At 52.8% G+C, this 15,599-nt stretch overlaps 1 pseudogene; it reads left to right on the top strand.

Moving 5' to 3' along the window:
• Positions 1-591: 591 nt before the first annotated feature.
• LOC112119873 overlaps positions 592-15,599 on the top strand; it is a 26,627-nt pseudogene continuing 11,619 nt past the window's right edge.

The raw sequence follows: 15,599 nt of genomic DNA on the forward strand, positions 1-15,599 counted from the left end.
TGTGGGCTACTGTGGGTGTTGGCCTCAGGGGGTGATTATGCTGCTGTCTGATTGTAGGGGTTCAGGGGGTTATTGGCAGGACCCTAGTTGGCTGGTATGTGGCCAGAGAAGCCTGCAGGTCACCCTGCTGCTGAGCTGAGGGGAGGAGTCTCCTTGCACTGACTGCCTTGCCTGGCTGTCTATAGCAGGAAGGGCTGAATGAGATAGACTGACTCAGTTATGCTGCTCTTGAGCCCTTGTCTGTATGTTCCAGTGATAGCAGGAGAGCTAGTCTGGTCAGTGGTGTGGCTGTAAGGGCTGGGATATTCACAGGAGGGTAAAAGGCCTTCACTGGGCAGGGAGGGGTCCACCTAAACTAGTGGTTGTCAAATTTTTGTACTGGTGACCCCTTTCACACAGCAAGCCTCTGAGGGTGACACCCCCCCATAAATTAAAAACAGTTTTTTATATATTTAACACCATTAGAAATGCTGGAGGCAAAGTGGGGTTTGGGGTGGAGGCTGACAGCTCATGACACCCTCCCCACACATTTAACAACCTTGTGACTCCCTGAGGGGGTCTCATCCCCCAGTTTGAGAACCCCTGAGCTAAATGCTAGTGCTGCCTCTGTCTCCTATAGCAGGTCAGGCAGTGCCTGGTTGGAGGAGGCCCAGGAGAGGCTCCAGACCCTAACTTCTCTAGCACTGGACATGAGCCTCCTCCAGCTTTTCCTTTGCTCTCTCACCAGATGCTCAGGGGAAGCTGCATCCTCTACAGAACGACTCTGCCTGTGAGACCTGGGTCTCCCATGACCCTGGTGGCTCTGTGAGAGTCAATGCCTCCTACACTGGCTGCTATGTCATGGAGTGAGTGAGTGTAATGGGACTGGCATGGCTTTTCTCCCATTGGTCTCCTGGAACTGTCAGTGAATCCCAGGCTGGTCGCCAGGATGGCATTGGCTGCTGCTTCCCTCCCTTGGGCAAAAGGCCTGGGGAGCAGTGCCTGAACCAAAGGGTCGTGACTAGGTTGTGGCACTAATGCTTGGTATCAAAACCAGACAGACCTGTGTCCTAATTGCCACTCACCCAACAATGGGTCCTGTGTGATGCAGTGCTCTGCATTGACCCTCCTGATCTCTGAGTGGCTCACACTGCCCCTCACATGACGTTAGTGCCTCTTACGGTGCTTCCCCATCTGGTGAGTGGCTTTCCAATAGCGAGGGAAACCCCCTTTTTCTTATGGGGGAGGGTAGAAGGTAGAAAACTGTCTTCACAATGTGCTCTCATTGAAATGCACCAGTTCCCACTGCCTCTCCTGTAATAGATAGGATGCTCTACAATGTACAGAGATCTTCACTAAGGCTGCTTGTATTTGAGGGCTGAACTACACTAGGCTTATTCCCTGCTAATGCAACCCCACTGCCAACTGGTGCAGCTCCAACAGGGGGTGCTCTAGTGTAGGCGGTGCTAGTGGCCAATGGTGTGTCTGCTCTGAGCAGTGGGATCCTCTCACAGGCTTCAATGAGAGGGTGGCTACAGTGCTGGTGAAGGTGGTACCACCTGCGGAGCTGCAATGCAGAGCATGGCTTGAGTGACTTGCTCTCTCTTCCTGGGCTGCCCCAGCCATAAAGGGGAGTGGAGTTCTCTTCCCAATTTAGAAGAAGGTGAGAGTTCACAAGTCATAGTCTGTCAAACGTGCCCACCTCCGGGGTGTCTGTAACTAAGTCTGGTAGTACTAGGGACTCCATGCAGCCTCTCCAGAGTTCAGCTACTAAGAGCCTGAAAAGCTCTCTCTGGTGTGCAAGAGCAGAGCTGGACTCTGTTTCGACTGCAGTGAAGAAATTGGTTCTTTTTCAGTCACTTCTCCTGTCTAACTCTACAAATAGCATAATGGAGACAGCTGCTGGGACGTCCTTGGTAGCCGTGGGTAATGCTGAGAGCTGTAACCTCTCCTTATGCTGTTCTAACAGGCCTGAATGCGCTGGCTCTTCCTCAGAACAGCAATTACATGATGGTGGTTGGGAGTGAGGGGATGGATGTCACAGTGCAGAAGACTCTGCGGGAGGGGAAGGTGCTCAGGTGCCCTGACAGGTAAAAGTCAAATGCTAGCAGTGACTCCAGACAGACCCTTAGTGCACTGAACAGGGATCTGATGTTCTCCTCCTTTCTCCATCTACTCTCTGGTCTGGGTCTCTGCCCTTCCATTGGGTGACAGGAGATGCCAAATAGACTTGGCCAAGTTGATCGATTTGTGGCTTCTGCAGCCACCACCCACACCAGCTGAGACTCTGACTGGGGAAATGCCTTCCTCTTCAACTTGGGCTGTGCCTGAGGAGTGGCCAGAAAACCACCAGGCCAATTGGGAAGAGATGTGCAAACCTACAGCTAGGGAGGGACGCCACTTGTGTGTTTCTATAGCACGTAGTGTCCCTGGGCTAAAGTCTGCAGACTATTTATTTAAATACATAGACTGGGGTTGGAGTTGAGCAGGGATGTCTGGAGTAGAAGTTGGTGCTGCAGGCACCTTACCCTTTCTCAGAGGAGTCAGCAGAATCAGATGGAGGTCTCAGCCTCATTCTCTCTCTGTGACTGCAGTAATCCCAGCTTGTCTCCATCCAGCTCTGGATGCTCCAAGCCCCAATCTCCGCAGTGCTGTCCAGAGCCTAGACAGGCTGGTCTGTGCCTCTCCACCCATCAATCAAGGAGACTGCGAAGGGCTAGGCTGCTGCTACAACCCCAGTGACAGGATGAATCCCTATTACTATGGCAACACAGGTGAGCTGGTGTGCAACCCCTAATACAGATGGTGGCTGTGAAGAGCTTGCTGGCACTTGGGTGTTCAGAGTGCTGCATGGGACTTCACTCGTAAGAGCTGGGTGACTGCAAAACCAACTTCACACTCCACCCTGCCTGAAATGGCAAGGGCTGGCTGCCACTCAATGCAGAGGCCATGACCCTCTCCCAGCTACATGGAGAACTGCCGTGATGGCCTAACTGGGAATCTGTCCCTCTCCTGAGTCCCCAGGGTTGGGAGAATGAGTTATCCTGGCTCCTTAGCCTCTGGTCTGGGTTCCTAATGTAACAGGGTTCCTATCTGGGGAGCCTGATCCAGCTAGGGGCTCAGCCTGGCTCTCCCAGTGACCTTGCTGGAAATAAGGGGACTCTAGATGAGGTGCAGAGACTGGAAGGTATCCCTCTCCAGTGAGGGGTTCTCATACCTAGGCAGTGGAGAGGGAGTACTGTCCCATTCAGACGGGCACTAGAACTTGAGTCTCTTCTCCAGTGTCCTGAGGCTGGCTAGCCCAGATGACAGGTCAGGGTCACCGTCCCCTTTGCTCCCTTGCAGTGACAGTGCAGTGCACTCCAGATGGCCAGTTTGCCATTGCGGTCCCTCGGGCTGTGACTCTGCCATCTCTGATCCTGGACTTGGTGCGTCTGGCCAATGGGCGTGGTGCCCTGTGGGGCAGAACAATGCCTTTGTCCTGTTGCGGTTCCCACTCTCTGCCTGTGGCACCACTTTCCAGGGAAGTGGCAAATGCTACTTAGTAGTCTGGGTTCCAGGATGGAAGCCAAGGTGCCTGCTTGTCAGTGCCCAGCTGCTGTGTGGGATGAATACTTAACAGGCTTTTGGACCTGAGTCAAAATTGACCCTTATTGGTTTGGTCAATCTGCCGGTATCTGACTTCTCCTCGCAGATGGCTGGAGACCAGGGTATGTATGAGAACGAGCTGGTGGCAGACAGGGATGTGAGAATCTGGAGTCGGGACTCTGTCACCTGGGACAGCACCTTCAGATAACCAGGTGGAGGTCCAGATCCTGCAGAGAACTGACCCGGATCTGATTCTGGTCCTGCACCACTGCTGGGCCACCCCCAGCGCCAACCCCCAGCAGCAGTCGCAGCGGCCGATCCTGGTGGACAGGCAAGAGACTGGGGGTCCAGGTGAGGGTCTTGATTTGGGCCTGGGGCATGCAGGGCACCTTCTCACAGCTGCTCCCCCCCATTCCCAGGTGCCTGTATGCAGGAGACAACTACTGCACCCAGCTGGTGCCTGTGGGAGCTGCCTTTGGGGCTGCAGTTCCCCTCTCACCACCACTGTTTCATTGTCAAAAACTTCACCTTCATGGAGTCTGCCTCCCAGCAGGTGCTCACAGGGCCAATATGGCTTCTGAAAAATACAGGGTCCTTCCACCTATCCCCTCCAGCCCCTGGGCTAGGGAGGGACACTGGCTCTAAAAAGCCAAGCTTGACTGCCAGCAACTAGAGGAAGAACCATTCTCTCAAGTGTAGCAGTGGATACCTGGGTGTACCAAGGGTCGGTCCTGGGGCCGGTTTTGTTCAATATCTTCATTAATGATCTGGAGGATGGCGTGGACTGCACTCTCAGCAAGTTTGCAGATGACACTAAACTGGGAGGAGTGGTAGATCCGCTGGAGGGTAGGGATAGGATACAGAGGGACCTAGACAAATTAGAGGATTGGTCCAAAAGAAATTTGATGAGGTTCAACAAGGACAAGTGCAGAGTCCTGCACTTAGGAAGGAAGAATCCCATTCACTGTTACAGACTAGGGACCGAGTGGCTAGGCAGCAGTTCTGCAGAAAAGGAACTAGGGGTTACAGTGGACGAGAAGCTGGATATGAGTCAACAGTGTGCCCTTGTTGCCAAGAAGGCTAATGGCATTTTGGGCTGTATAAGTAGGGGCATTGCCAGCAGATCGAGGGACGTGATCATTCCCTTCTATTCGACATTGGTGAGGCCTCACCTGGAGTACTGTGTCCAGTTTTGGGCCCCACACTACAAGAAGGATGTGGAAAAATTGGAAAGAGTCCAGCGGAGGGCAACAAAAATGATTAGGGGGCTGGAGCACATGACTTATGAGGAGAGGCTGAGGGAACTGGGATTGTTTAGTCTGCAGAAGAGAAGAATGAGGGGGGATTTGATAGCGGCTTTCAACTACCTGAAAGGGGGTTCCAAAGAGGATGGATCTAGACTGTTCTCAGTGGTACCAGATGATAGAAAAGGAGTAATGGTCTCAAGTTGCAGTGGAGGAGGTTTAGGTTGGATATTAGGAAAAACTTTTTCACTAGGAGGGTGGTGAAGCACTGGAATGGGTTACCTAGGGAGGTGGTGGAATCTCCTTCCTTAGAGGTTTTTAAGGTCAGGCTTGACAAAGCCCTGGCTGAGATGATTTAGTTGGGATTAGGTACTGCTTTGAGCAGGGGGTTGGACTAGATGACGACCTGAGGTCCCTTCCAACCCTGATATTCTATGATTCTATGATCCCAGAAATCAGTAGGATGGGCTCTAACTTTGAAATAGCCCTGCACATCCAGCGTTGTGCCTGTCTCCTTTCTAAGACCTCAGGCACACAGCATGTCATGGGAGTTCCATGATGCAGCATCCCTCTTGGACAGAGGGGAGACTGCAGTGTATCATGGTGTACAGGGAGATTTTGGCAAACCAGTAAAGTGCCTGAACCACTATTGAGTGTTGCTAACAGTAGTCAAGTTAGCAGGCCATACTGAGCCATTCTTGCTTATTGCTAAAAGTAGCCAAGTCAGCAGGTCGTAAATTGGTCATGCAGCGACCTCGGCATAACCAAGACAGGAGGGGAGAGGGTTTTGGGTGCCACAGACAGGGCAGCTTAACCACGCGTCCTTCCTGCTGAGAATGTTCAAATTGCTGATCTATGTATTTTAGAAAAACAGGAAGTCTGTTTATATGTGCCCCTGGGAATGTCTGTCAGGGACCCAAGGCATGGACATTCTGGGAAAAAACCCATATCTGGAAAATTGATGACCATAAGGAAATCTCTTGCTTGATCTTTAAAAACTGCTTGCTTAGCAAGTTTTCTTCAAGGGATATGTCATTATGTTACTAATGTATAAATAAGGGTGAAAAGTTAGAGGTAACCGGACTACTCAGAAGGAGCTCTTCAGGGACGCTCCCTCTGGACACATCTTGGGGTCCCCCCTGGCAGACGGAAGCCTGGCCAACAGAAGCCTGTTACGGTGCCACTCGAAAGCCACGCTCAGCTTCGGTAATTATCGACGGTTGGGGGTGTTTTACTAACCTGTTGTGGACGTGTGTAAGTGCTTGAGACTAAGTAAAGTTTAGCTTTAAGTGAAAGCACTCTTGTGTTGTCCTGTTTGTGCCAGCCATCTATCGGCCGGATGTTCCTGTCTCCCTTGATTTATTTCCTGACACCACCTCGCACAGAGTAAAAGTTACCAAGAGCTTTGGGTTGAAAGAACCCCGGGTCACAATGGGAGATGCCAGAGAGCTCAGCCCACTGGAGGAAGGTGTTTGAGCTACGACTCCCATGAGGCAATGCAGCACCACAGGAAAATACAGCTTCTGTTTGAATCTAAGGGTATGTCTACACTACGAAATTAGGTCGAATTTATAGAAGCCGGTTTTATAGAAACCAGTTGTATACAGCCGATTGTGTGTGTCCCCACATAAAATGCTCTAAGTGCTCTAGTTGGCGGACCGCGTCCACAGTACCGAGGCTAGCGTCGACTTCCGGAGCATTGCACTATGGGTAGCTATCCCACAGTTCCCGCAGTCTCCGCCGCCCATTGGAATTCTGGGTTGAGATCCCAATGCCTGAATGATGCAAAACAGTGTCGCGGGGGGTTCTGGGTACATGTCGTCAGGCCCCTCCCCCTCTGTCAGAGCAACGGCAGACAATAGATTCGTGCCTTTTTACCTGGGTTACCTGTGCAGACATCATACCATGGCAAGCATGGAGCCTGCTCAGCTCAGCTCACCGTCACCATATGTCATCTGGGTGCCGGCAGACGTGGTACTGCATTGCTACACAGCAGCAGCAGCTAACTGTCTTTTGGCGGTAGATGGTCCAGCATGACTGGTAGCCTTCATCGGTGATCTGGGTGCTGGCAGCCGTAGGGCTGCATTGCACCAGCCCCTTGCCTTTTGCCTTTTGGCAGTAGATGGTGTATTACGATTGGTAACCGTTGTCATCGTACAGCAGTGGCTGGAACTCCATATGTCCCCCAGTCCCCCATCCCCCCAGTCATATTCTGCTGCTTTCACAATGACGATGATGGCTATCAGTCGTAGTATGCCATTTTCTGCCAAGCGCCCAGTATTTTCTGCTAAGCACCCAGAAGAGGCCGAGGGCGATCTGGGTGCTGGCAGACGTGGGGCTGCATTGCACACAGCAGCAGCCCCTTGCCTTTTGGTAGAAGATGGTATATTACGACTGGTATCCGTCGTCATCGTACTGCAGTGGCTGTCAATCACGGGCACCTGGGCAGACATGCTCAGTCCTATCGAACTGTCTTGATGATGATGGCTATCAGTCGTAGTATGCTATTTTCTGCTAAGCGCCCAGTATTTTCTGCCAAGCACCACGCACATTGTCCTGGAGTATATGCAGAGCCAGGACATGCCAAAGCAAAACCAGGACCAGCTGAGGAGGCGATTGCAGCGCGGCGACGAGAGTGATGAGGAAATTGACATGGACATAGACCTCTCACAAGGCCCAGGCCCCAGCAATGTGGAAATCATGGTGTTACTGGGGCAGGTTCATGCCGTGGAACGCCGATTCTGGGCCCGGGAAACAAGCACAGACTGGTGGGACCGCATCGTGCTGCAGGTGTGGGACGATTCCCAGTGGCTGCGAAACTTTCGCATGCGTAAGGGCACTTTCATGGAACTTTGTGACTTGCTTTCCCCTGCCCTGAAGCGCCAGAATACCAGGATGAGAGCAGCCCTCACAGTTGAGAAGCGAGTGGCGATAGCCCTGTGGAAGCTTGCAACGCCAGACAGCTACCGGTCAGTCGGGAATCAATTTGGAGTGGGCAAATCTACTGTGGGGGCTGCTGTGATCCAAGTTGCCAGGGCAATGAAAGACCTGGTGATATCAAGGGTAGTGACTCTGGGAAACGTGCAGGCCATAGTGGATGGCTTTGCTGCAATGGGATTCCCAAACTGTGGTGGGGCCATAGATGGAACCCATATCCCTATCTTGTCACCGGAGCACCAAGCCACCGAGTACATAAACCGCAAGGGGTACTTTTCAATGCTGCTGCAAGCCCTGGTGGATCACAAGGGACGTTTCACCAACATCAACGTGGGATGGCCGGGAAAGGTACATGATGCTCGTGTCTTCAGGCACTCTGCTCTGTTTCGAAAGCTGGAGGAAGGGACTTTCTTCCCGGACCAGAAAATAACCGTTGGGGATGTTGAAATGCCTATCGTGATCCTTGGGGACCCAGCCTACCCCTTAATGCCATGGCTCATGAAGCCGTACACAGGCAGCCTGGACAGGCGTCAGGACCTGTTCAACTACAGGCTGAGCAAGTGCCAAATGGTGGTGGAATGTGCATTTGGACGTTTAAAAGCGCGCTGGCGCAGCTTACTGACTCGCTCAGACCTCAGCGAAAAGAATATCCCCATTGTTATTGCTGCTTGCTGTGCGCTCCACAATATCTGTGAGAGTAAAGGGGAGACATTTATGGCAGGGTGGGAGGTTGAGGCAAATCGCCTGGCCGCTGATTACGCGCAGCCAGACACCAGGGCGGTTAGAAGAGCACAGCAGGGCGCGGTGCGCATCAGAGAAGCTTTGAAAACGAGTTTTGTGACTGGCTAGGCTACGGTGTGAAACTTCTGTTTGTTTCTCCTTGATGAACCCTCCGCCCCTCCCCCAGTTCACTCTACTTCCCTGTAAACCAACCATCCCACCCTCCCCTCCCCCCTTCGAGCACCGCTTGCAGAGGCAATAAAGTCATTGTTACTTCTCATTCATGCATTCTTTATTAATTCATCACACAACTAGGGGGATAATTGCCAAGGTAGCCCGGGATGGGTGGGGGAGGAGGGAAGGAAAAGGACACACTGCAGTTTAAAACTTTAACTCTTATTGAAGGCCAGCCTTCTGATGCTCGGGCAATCATCTGGGGTGGAGTGACAGGGTGGCCGGAGGCCTCCCCACCGTGTTCTTGGGCGTCTGGGTGAGGAGGCTATGGAACTTGGGGAGGAGGGCTGTTGGTTACACAGGGGCTGTAGCGGCGGTCTCTGCTCCTGCTGCCTTTCCTGCAGCTCAACCATACGCTGGAGCATATCAGTTTGATGCTCCAGCAGCCGGAGCATATCAGTTTGATGCTCCAGCAGCCGGAGCATCGACTCTTGCCTTCTGTCTGCAAGCTGACGCCACCTATCATCTTCAGCCCGCCACTTGCTCTGTTCATCCCGCGATTCAGCCCGCCACCTCTCCTCTCGTTCATACTGTGCTTTTCTGTAGTCTGACATTGACTGCCTCCATGCATTCTGCTGTGCTCTCTCAGCGTGGGAGGACATCTGGAGCTCCGTGAACATATCATCCCGCGTCCTCCATTTTCTCCTTCTAATCTTCACTAGCCTCTGTGAAGGAGAAACATTTGCAGCTGGTGGAGGAGAAGGGAGAGGTGGTTAAAAAAGACACATTTTAGAGAACAATGGGTACACTCTTTCACGTTAAATTTTGCTGTTCACATTACACAGCACATGTGCTTTCGTTACAAGGTCGCATTTTTCCTCTTATATTGAGGGCCTGCCGGTTTGGTGTGAGAGATCACTCATGCAGTGCCAGGCAACAGATTTCGGCTTGCAGGCAGCCATGGTAAGACAGTCTTTTGGCTTTTTTTAACCTTCTTAACATGTGGGAATGGTTTCAAACAGTAGCGCTCTCATTTCCCATACCAAGCACCCGTTGGGTTGGCCATTTAAAATGGGTTTGCAGTGTAAAAGGAGGGGCTGCGGTTTCCGGGTTAACATGCAGCACAAACCCAACTAACTCCCCTCCGCCCCCTACACCCAATTCTCTGGGATGATCACTTCACCCCTCCCCCCCAGCGCGTGGCTAACAGCGGGGAATATTTCTGTTTGGCAGAGCAGGAAGAGGCACCTCTGAATGTCCCCTTAATAAAATCGCCCCATTTCAACCAGGTGACCGTGAATGATATCACTCTCCTGAGGATAACAAAGAGCGATAAGGAATGGATGTTGTCTGCATGCCAGCAAACACCGGGACCATACACTGCCATGCTTTGTTATGCAATGATTCCAGACTACGTGCTACTGGCCTGGCGTGGTAAAGTTTCCTACCATGGCGGACGGGATAAGGCAGCCCTCCCCAGAATCCTTTTGCAAAGGCTTTGGGAGTACATGAAGGAGAGTTTTCTGGAGATGTCCCTGGAGGATTTCCGCTCCATCCCCATACACGTTAACAGACTTTTCCAGTAGCTGTACTGGCCGCGATTGCCAGGGCAAATTAATCATTAATCATTAAACACGCTTGCTTTTAAACCATGTGTAATATTTACAAAGGAACACTCACCAGAGGTCCCCTGTGTGCCCTCAGGGTCTGGGAGCACGCCTTGGGTGAGTTCGGGGGTTACTGGTTCCAGGTCCAGGGTGATAAACATATCCTGGCTGTTGGGGAAACCGGTTTCTCCGCTTCCTTGCTGCTGTGAGCTATCTACATTATCTCCATCCTCATCTTCCTCATACCCTGAACCCGCTTCCCTGTGTGTTTCTCCAGTGAGGGAGTCATAGCACACGGTTGGGGTAGTGGTGGCTGCACCCCCTAGAATGGCATGCAGCGCCGCGTAGAAGCGGCATGTTTGCGGCTCTGCCCCGGACCTTCCGTTTGCTTCTCTGGCTTTGTGGTAGGCTTGCCGTAGCTCCTTAATTTTCACACGGCACTGCTGTGCGTCCCTGTTATGGCCTCTGTCCTTCATGGCCTTGGAGACCTTTTCTAATATTTTGCCATTTCATTTACTGCTACGGAGTTCAGCTAGCACTGATTCATCTCCCCATAGGGCGAGCAGATCCCGTACCTCCCGTTCGGTCCATGATGGAGCTCTTTTGTGATCCTGGGACTCCATCACGGTTACCTGTGCTGATGAGCTCTGCGTGGTCACCTGTGCTCTCCACGCTGAGCAAACAGGAAATGAAATTCAAACGTTCGCGGGCCTTTTCCTGTCTACCTGGTCAGTGCATCTGAGTTGAGAGTGCTGTCCAGAGCGGTCACAATGAAGCACTGTGGGATAGCTCCCGGAGGCCAATAACGTCGAATTCCGTCCACACTACCCCAATTCCGACCCGCTAAGGCTGATTTTATCGCTAATCCCCTCGTCGGAGTTGGAGTAAAGAAACTGGTTTAAAGGGTCCTTTAAGTCGAAAGAAAGGGCTTCGTCGTGTGAACGTGTCCAGGCTTAATTCGATTTAATGCTGCTAAAGTCGACCTAAACTCGTAGTGTAGACCAGGCCTAAGGAATCTCCTGATAAACTTTTCCAGCACAACTCTCCAATTTTGCAGGAATTGCCCTTCTTGTCCCCAGTGCTGCTCTGGGCCAGCTCTGACACTCCCAGCCTAACCTGCTGTTTCAGCCCAGCCCCAGTATTGCTTGTGCCCAGGATCTCCCTCCCTCTGAATGGGTTTAGGTCTCATTTATCTGCAGGGTGAGTTTCCTCTAGTTCTGCCATGTGGCCAAGTCCTGCTTGGGTGAGACACCAATTCTGTGCTGCCTCCTTGCCTACAAGGGAGGGGGGACCCTGCAATGCACTGACCTTGCTGCTCTGACCCCCAAGGCACTCAGCATAGCTGTAATAGGGCTCCCCCAACTCCTGAGTGCACACATTGGTGCCTACACCATAGGGGCTCCTGGCACATGGATACAAAGGCAGCCTCCAATCCTGCTACACTTGCCCCAAGGTGATTGCTTCTGAACTTCGAGAGCTCCAGGCCCTAACCCATGCCCTCTCCTCTAGGTGTACCTGCACTGCAGCACTTCCATGTGTTGGCCCTCCAGTCAGGAGCCCTGCACCATCTCCTGCCCTGCTGGAGCCCATGAGTATCCTGGCCCCTCTGCCTCCCCTTCTCTCTGTGGGATGGGATAAGAGGGCCTGGCAGGAATCCACTGTCTCTCTGGAACCGGGTCTGAGAAACCTGGGAGTGGGGTCCTCCTCTCCTCCCTCCTGAGGCTGTGGCTTCTGGGCACAGACTTCCTCTAATACCGGGGGTAACATTGTTCTTACAGTGAGCAGCTCCATCTCCCAGAGCCTCTCTGAAAAGTCCGAATTCAGCCTCATCCCATGGGAAAAGGACGTGTTCTCCTCAATCCCTGAACAATGGGGAGTGCCCTAGCTATGGATGGTGGGGAGTGCTAGGCAATGTGGGTCTCCTGAAGTAGGGACCTGGTGGTGTGAGAGTACAGGTTTCTTGTCTGTACCTTGCAATTAAACTCTTGCTGGCCTTACGGGGGGCAGGAGGAGCTCCGAGCAGCACCCTCAGGATGGGCTCTCCCCCATCATCAGCCGGGGGGCTGTGATACTCCTCCAGGACTGGATGAGGAGAAGCTGCTGTGGATGGATGTGGTGAGTATCTGAGCCCTGGTGTAACTGTGGTCTGAAGCTGACCTCCCTGAGCCTGGCATGAGCTGCCCAGTGGTAGAAATTCACTTCAAGGGAACTGTACATGCTGCTGGGCAACCGAACAAGGGCACTAAGCCAGGGCAACAACTTGTGTACCAGATGACTCTGCATTTCAGGTTGCGTTCTGGGTGTTGTGGTCACATCTGAAATAGCATCTGCTGCCTCATCTACAGCTGCCACATTCTCCAGCCCCTGGGCAGGGTGGGAGTCTGCCCTGGGCAGGAAGGGCTGGCAGTGGGAGGGATAGGATTCCTGTTCCTCCTACCCCTCCCTGGGCTGTGCAGGCTGGGTATATGGCTAATAACTGCTGTCTCCGTCCTGCAGGCTTGTCTCTGAGCACTGGAGCACCCTGAACTGCAGCTTGGGCCAGCGCTGCAGTCGGGGGTGGGGGGAGGGCCTGTCCATGTCACTCCTGGTAACTGCATGGTGGAGATGGAGAAATGCAGCTTGTGAAACCAGAATCCTGAATTAAAACCATTCCAGATATACTGTGTCTCTGGCTCTTCTGTGCCCAGCTCTGCAGTCTCCCCGTGAGAAGGGGAGAACAAACCTGAGATGGGTGTGGGTGGAGCAACGGGGCAAAAACCCTGCTAGACACGTTGTTTATGGAAGCTTTCCATCCACTCCCCATGCCTCTGCGAAGGCTCCTGGTTCCCTTGGCATAATCTGCCCTGTCTCTTCACCTCGATTACTGGCTATGGCTAAGTGGAAGCTGTTTGTCATGGTGAGCAGTTGTGGGTTTGAACTCAAGCCTGCTCAGCCTGTAGAGGAAGGCCCAGTGAAACACCTTGTGTCTCTACTGATGCTCCTGCCTCAGTGATAGCACCAGAGAAAGGGCTTGCCACTCCTGCCTGTTGCCTCAATGGAGGTGGGCCCAACCCTGCCTACTCCTTGTCTGACCAGCTGTGCAGGAATGGACAATTGTGACCTCCCAGCCAGAGAACAGCTGCTTTGCTCATCTGGCAGCAGCACCAAGGAGCTTAACTTGTCTTGAGTCTTACAGCATATGGAGCATCAGTGCTGTACCTCATCTCAGTGTGATCACTAGTCTTCTTGCTAGGCAGGCTTGAATGGGGCTAGTTAGCCTAGTCAACCAGTATCTCTGTATAGTCCAAATGCCACCATCCTGGTAAGCTCAGGACTCCCTCCATGCTTCCCCTGTGCTTGGCCAGCTCAGCCAGTGGAGGATACTAAAGTAAAATACAGGCAGGAAAAGTATAAAACCAACTGCTAGCTGAGGAAACTTAACTAATCCCAGCGCTCCTCTCTCGTGTTTGCTACTGGATCCTGGCTGACCAGCAGGATGGCAGTGACTGGTGAGAGAATTAATAGCTGCCTTGGGGAAGTGACATACTCCAGAGTGAGGAGAGGGCTATAGAATTGACAAGGGGGACAGAAAGCCCAAAGAGCAATGGGAATCTTGTGTTTGTACAAAGGTCAATAACACCTTCTGTACCAGTCTTGGGGCAGATCCTGTCTGAGCTACAGCTGCCCAAGAAAAGCAGGAGAGATGTGCAGAATTAGTCAGCAGAGCTGCTGGAGCTCTGCTGTGATCTCCACTACCCACTTTCTTGAGTCCAGGATAGAATGTCTGTTCATACAGAGACCTGCCCCAGCATAACCCATAGCTGGTGTTAGGGTATTTTGGGATGAGGGAGAACTATGCTCAAGTCCCTGCTCTGCTGGAGTCAGAGCCTTGACCCTGGATCTCCTCCATCCCTACTAAGTGCCCCAACCACTCGGCTGGTGCAATCTGTCAGTGCTTTTTCTTTATTAAAAACTTTAGGAAGATCGGTTTTGCCTTAATGCAGCCTAGGTCCACTGGAATAGTGGTATGTGTGTGTAGCTGAGACAGTTTAAAACAGCCAAGCCAGTTGTGACCAGCTCTGCCTTCAGTGAAGGCTGGCCTGATGTTTTCCATTCTAAGGCTCTGTTTTCAGTTGCTCTGAGCCATTTGGGCTGAAATTTTCCAGCTCAGGTGTCCACCTCAGGCTGAATTTTTTTTATAGGAAAGTTTCACCTAAAATGGAGCAGCTGTTTGCAAGAATGAATTTTTTTGGGGGGGTGGGTGGGGAGAAGGGGGAGAATAGGTTTTGCCCCATTAGAGAGAAAATAGCTGCTTCATTGAGAAGTTCTAGAACCCTCCTGGTGGGGAGCTGGGAGCTGAAACATCCCAGAGTGGCTTTGATGTTTGGGCTGTACCTCTTGCTGGCCCTGTGAAGCTCCTCCCACATGGAGCCAAGTCCCAAGCCTTTGAAAAAATCAGTTTGCTCAGGTTCAGTGGAGGTTTGTTTGGAGCTAAATTCTCCAGTTTCCATCTCCAATGAGCAGTGCTTTCCCTTAAATTTTTCCTGCTGGTCAAGAGGGGACATTGTGGTGTTGAGCACCAGAACTGAGAGCAAGGCACGTGTCTCTCCTGTGATCTCAATGCCCTCTGCTTGTGCCAGGCTGCACTGAGGAGGAGTAATTAGGGTTACCATTCGTCCGGATTTACCCGGACATGTCCTGCTTTTTGTGTTAAAAATAGCGTCCCGGGGGGGGGAATTTGTAAATCACTAAAAATGTCCGGGATTTCCCCCCCGTGCAGAGCGAGGCGCGGCTGGGAGGGCTGCAGGAAATTCAGCCGCTCGCATGGGGCTCTGGCAGCCAGAGCCCTTCCCCTGCAGCTTGCCGGGCTGGACTCCGGAGCAGCTGTAGAGCTCCTCCTCCCCGCCCCCCCCCCCGCATTCTGAGCCAGCCGGCCTGCCGGGCCGTTTGCATCGGGCCTCGGCAGCTCCTCCTCCCCAGCTGCCCAGCGCCCCGCTCCGGCAGCACTGTGCGGGGGCAGGGACTGGGTTGTGTGTTGCGCTGGGGAGCGCAGCCACGTGTCCGGCTCCGCACAGAGCCCAACACCATGTTCTGAGCGGCAGGGTAAGGGGGCCAGGGGGCAGGAGAAGGGGCAGGGAGATTTTGGAGGGGGCAGTCAAGAGATGGGGTGGGGGGGTCTGGAGTTCGGGGGGGGCTTTTTGGGGGGGTGGAGAAGGTTTTGGGCAGTCAGGGTACAGGTAGGGGGTAGGGTCCTGGGGGGCAGTTAGGGTGGGGGGTCTTAGGAGGGGGCAGTTAGGGGACAAGGAACAGGGAGGCTTAGGTAGGGGGTGGGGTTCTGGAGGGCAGTTAGGAGCAGGGGTCCCAGGAGGGG

This window comes from Terrapene carolina, unplaced genomic scaffold (genome assembly GCF_002925995.2).
Source record: "Terrapene carolina triunguis isolate 2854851 unplaced genomic scaffold, T_m_triunguis-2.0 Scaffold310, whole genome shotgun sequence".
NCBI lineage: Eukaryota > Metazoa > Chordata > Testudines > Emydidae > Terrapene > Terrapene triunguis.